The following is a 5,092-nucleotide window of genomic DNA, read 5'->3' as shown; positions in this document are numbered from 1 at the left end:
CCGAGCGAGGTGGGCTTTCAGCTCATCGAACGCCTTCTGGCACTCCAGACTCCACTCGAACTGTCGACATCCCTTCAGGGCCTTGAAGAAAGGCGACCCCCGAACTGCCGATTTGGACAGGAACCTGTTCAAGGTTGCCATCCTCCCTGTTAGACGTTGCACATCCTTAATATTCCGGGGTGGAGCCATGTCCATGATAGCCTTGATCTTGTCCGGGTTAGCTCTCACCCCTTCTTTAGAAATCATGTAGCCCAGGAACTTTCCCGACCTGACCCCAAATGTACACTTCTTGGGGTTTAGCCGCATTCGTGAGCTCCGAAGGACCTCGAAAATTTTCCTCAAATCGGAGATGAACTGCTCTTGGGTTCGGCTTTTCACTAACATATCGTCCACATAGATCTCCAGGTTTCGACTGATCTGGTTTTTGAATAACTTGTTTACCAACCTCTGATAGGTCGCGCCCTCATTCTTTAGCCCGAATGGCATGGTGACGTAACAATATGTTCCGTCCTCAGTGATAAACAAGGTCTTTTCCTGATCCTCCTCATCCAGGGCTATCTGATGGTACCCCTTGAAGGCGTCCAAGAAACAGAAGATCTCATAGCCAGCTGTTGAGTCCACGAGCTGGTCAATCCGTGGAAGTGGGTAACAGTCCTTCGGGCAAGCCTTATTTAAGTCAGTGAAATTCACACACATCCTCCACGCTTTCTCCTCCTTCTTGACCAGCACCGGGTTGGTTAGCCAGGTAGGATAGTAGACTTCCTTAACGATCTTAGCCTCCAACAACTTACCCACCTCGCTCTTGATGACCTCCTTTCGCTCAGGAGCGAAGTTCCTCTTCTTCTGCTTCACAGGCCGGACGTTGGGGTCCACATGTAGCCTATGGACTGCCAGTTCGGTGGGGATTCCTGGCATGTCATCAGCACTCCAAGCAAAAATCTCAGCGTATTCCTCCAAGAGAGATTCCAAAGAACTCCTGACCAGCTCGCCCAGGCCGGTGCCGACCTTCACTGTACGCTCGGGTCGGTCGGGCTGGACGGGCAGCTCGGCTAACCCCTCGTCTGTCTCCAATCTTTCCCCTTTCTCCAGGGGCTCCCAGGACTCTAAACAAATTGTCTGAGCTACCAATTTCTCTTTGCCCTTGAGGGTAGCAATATAACACGCCCTCGCCACCTCCGGATCTCCTAGCACCTCAGCCACCCCAGCAGAAGTAGGAAACTTCATACTGAGGCGCAAGGTGGAGCAAATAGCTCGGAGGGCATTCAGCGTGGGCCGTCCCAGAATCATGTTGTAGGACGACGGCTCCTTAACCACCGCGAAGTTTACCGGGATCGTTCGGCACTTCGGGGACATCCCCACCGTAACCATGAGAGTGATCATTCCTTCCGGCCTCACGGGAGGACCTGCAAAACCGATCAACGGAGTTCGAACCGGTACAAGCTGTCTATCCTCCAGCTGCAGCTCCTTGAAGGTCTTGTAATACAGCACGTCTATGGCACTTCCGTTGTCTATGTATACCTTCTTCACCTTGAAGTTACAGGTGATGACTTCTATCACAATGGCTTCATGGTTATTGGAGGCCAAAGGGACTGCGTCTTCAGGTCCATAGATTATTTCCTCATACATCTTCAATCGCTTGGCCGAGCTCTCCCCGGTGGGAGGGGGGCAATTGTGCCGCCGAGCTGTATGGCTATCCCCGCCAGCAGGTCCTCCGGCAATAGTGTTAATCACCCCCGCCAGATTCTGTGTTTCCTGCTCGGGAGTCCGGCCACGAGGCCCCTGAGGTCGGTCCCGGAAGTAGCCCGGACGTTTCGACCTGGGTCTTCCTCGTTGCTGGTCAGCTCGTTCCTCTTGTATGAACTGTCCAAGATGGCCTCGTTTGATCAGTTTCTCAATGTCTTTCTTGAGGTGACGGCAGTCCTCTGTATCGTGCCCCACATCTCGATGATAAGCGCAATACAGACCTTGGTCCCGTCTGCTTTTGTCCCCGGCCAAAGGCCGAGGAGGTCGGGAGAGCCCCTCCTGTTCCATTACTGCGAGCACTCGAGCTCGGAGTGCCGTGAGGCTAGTCCAGGACTTGTCTCCTCCCATTGGGCGGCTCCTGGGGAGGCGATCATAAGCGCTCTTCCTTCCCTGACCAGGCCGTGCATCCACCTGGTCGGCGCCCCTCCTGCGCTTGTCATCCCTCAATCTTTCTTGTGCACTCTTAAGGCGATTGGCTTCCTCCGCGTTGGCCTTCTCATGGGCTCGGTCTAGCATTTTCCGAACTGACTTGGGGGGTCTTTCCACAAGCTCGGTGTAAAGTTTTTGCTTGCGCAGCCCATTGATGAAGCCGGCCATGACCACCTTGTCGTCGCGATCTCGAACCTGAAGGGACTCGTTATTGAAGCGCACCATGTACTCGCGCAAGGACTCCTCTGGCTTCTGTTGGATAGTCATGAGGTGTGCGGTGCTTTTAGAGTAGGCTCGTGAAGAAACGAACTGCGCTGAGAACAGTCGTGCAAGCTGGGTAAAAGACCAGATCGACCTGGGGGGAAGTCCCTGGAACCACTGTCGGGCCCTTCCCTCTAGGAACATCGGGAAGGTCTTGCACCTGACCGGATCCGCAACCGTTTGTAGGCGCATCTGCGTCATGAACATGAACAGGTGGTCTTCCGGATCCGTAGTTGCATCGTAAGATTTCATGTTTGGAATTTTGAACTTTGTGGGCAGTTGGTAGTCCTCAATATCGACCGTGAAGGGGGAAGCAATGTGCCTGTCCGCCTCAGGGTCCAGCAGTAGGTCCAGCTCGTCCTGCACCTGTTGTCGCTCCTTCAGGGGGGAGAGCCTCCGAACGGGCTCCGAGTGCTCAGTTCGGGAGTTCTTGTGCGAGGGTTCTACGACCTCGACCGCTCACGCGTGAGCTCCTGGCGCGCCCGCTTGGCCCGGGCTCGGGCTCCCGGTTCGGGACTCTGACAGGTCGCTTCCTGGACCTTAGGTTCTTTGTTCAGATGACCTTCCGACCGCCCTTTGAGGTAGTTCATGATAGCCTCGAAGGTTGGCAAGTTTTCCGCCACCGTCTGAACCAGCTGTTCAGGCGGGATTCGTGAGGGCCCCGCCCCTCCTTCTCCAGGTGTTGGACCTCGAGAGGAGTTTTGGGGGCCACTTCGCTCAGTCCCCTTGGATCCGCCAGCGTTCCTCTGCGACCTAGTCTTCGGCATGTTTTTCGCGAAAAAAGAGAATACGTGTTTCCCACAGACGGCGCCAATTGATGTGACTGCCAAAAATCGGATCCGAGCTGAGCTGTGACGAGCCGGACTGTTCAGGTGCAGCCGACCTGTGCGGGCGAATCGAACTAGGGGTCCTGAAAAGAGAGAACGGAGGCGGGACTGATGTCCCCAGAATAGTTCCGACGGTCAAGTCAGTTTAGCCTCAGAATAGAGTAGTAGTAGAGAATACTTGTGTGCGTACCTTGCGTAGTCTTGGCAGCGTAGTATATATAGGACCGAGTGAGTTTGTAGTTTCCTTATGGGAGTCAAAGTCCCCCCTAGGGTTCGGAGTCTTCCTAGGGTTTTATGCGGCGGCCCCTAAATGTTCGGAGACGGCGGCCCATCAAACCCACCATAGGAGGCCACTGACACGGCCGAGCTAGCTCCCTCATGCCGAGCTGGCCCAGGCCAGCCTCGAGGTATCTTCCGCCGACCTGCTGTGTGCAGTCTGCAGATCTGACACGTGTCATGCGTGGATTTGCCCCACTACAGATGGATTCTTGGTACGGGGAATTAGCAACCTTTACTGGAGCATCTGTATAGGTCACCAGGTTGACCATTAATGGTATAAGCATCAGAAACGTTTGGAGCAGCCCCAGTGAAAAGAGCTTGTCGTATAACACTGATGATGTCTCTATCCCACCATTCTCCTATTGAATTTTACCATTTTACTTTAATTAAACTTGGTGAAAACAACACAGGCTATCAAACTTACAAAGGGAACTGAAAGAATTACCAAGAATAATAGGGACTTCATGCCTGGGCTTGGGAAAAGGATATGGGGATCCCAGTTTAGGAAGGATGACAAGGGTTCCATAGACAGTAGCTCTAAGCCATTTGCTGTGAGCGTGCCACCACAACGTGCCCTCTTGGTCTTCAATGGTGAATCGGTATGTGTAAGTTGCTCCTGGCTGGATTGGGCACTGGGTAACATACACTGGACCATCTGCCCACGGCGTTCGAATTGGAAGAGTTTTAATGTAAGTGGGAGTTAACTTCTTGTTTGAAAGAGACGTGGGAGTGTTAGTTGGAGTTAACTTCTTGTTTGAGGGAAACGTGGGGGTGTAATGTGCCCATGATATTTTTTATGAAATAAATTAAATATAAAATGCTAGGAAAATAGAGTTGAGAGTGGGACGGGTTGTGAAGGCTTGTTGGTAAAAATTCCTTTTCAAATTTATATAGATATAGACAACCACTCTACCTACAAATCTACAATTGGCCTAAAATGGAACATATGAGACAGACCTCTGTTCCGTCTAGAATTGCATATGACTTGTTTTAAGATGAGCAGTAAACTACAAAAATAAATAAATAAATATATATATATATAGAGTTACCTCTTGCAAATTCCATATCCCCTTTCGCTTGGATGGGACGTGCTGTATCCATGGTTGTCAATGCAACTATTTTATTTTATTTCCCTGATGATTTCTTTAACACTTTGAAAAGGAAGATTTTCCTTGATGCATGAACTGGCATCATCACTCACATTCATGATACGGGATGGGCTTGGACCCAAAGAAAGAATTTTAATGCCCATTATCTAACAAGTTCGTTGAATGAGGCCACGATGCCATTTAGTGACATACAGAAATGGGCTAACTGCCCACTGAATGTCCGCCACCACCGCCCCACTAAAATCTCCTGACATCCGGGGCCCCGTTCCTTCATTTCATAAAGAAATACTCCTAAAAGGAGAAGGGACCACAACACAAGAAAGAGCCTTTTGGCTTTTTGCCGCCAAACGACGCCGAACCACATATCACCAGTTGTCGGCTCCTAAACGCTTCCTCGTGCGCTGCTCCCCGCCTTAAAGCTTATCCATCCACCAATTGAAGGTC

This window comes from Coffea eugenioides, chromosome 2 (assembly GCF_003713205.1).
Source record: "Coffea eugenioides isolate CCC68of chromosome 2, Ceug_1.0, whole genome shotgun sequence".
In the NCBI taxonomy this organism is placed as follows: domain Eukaryota; kingdom Viridiplantae; phylum Streptophyta; class Magnoliopsida; order Gentianales; family Rubiaceae; genus Coffea; species Coffea eugenioides.
The sequence above is the reverse complement of the archived record's forward strand: the minus strand, read 5'-3'. Positions refer to the sequence as shown.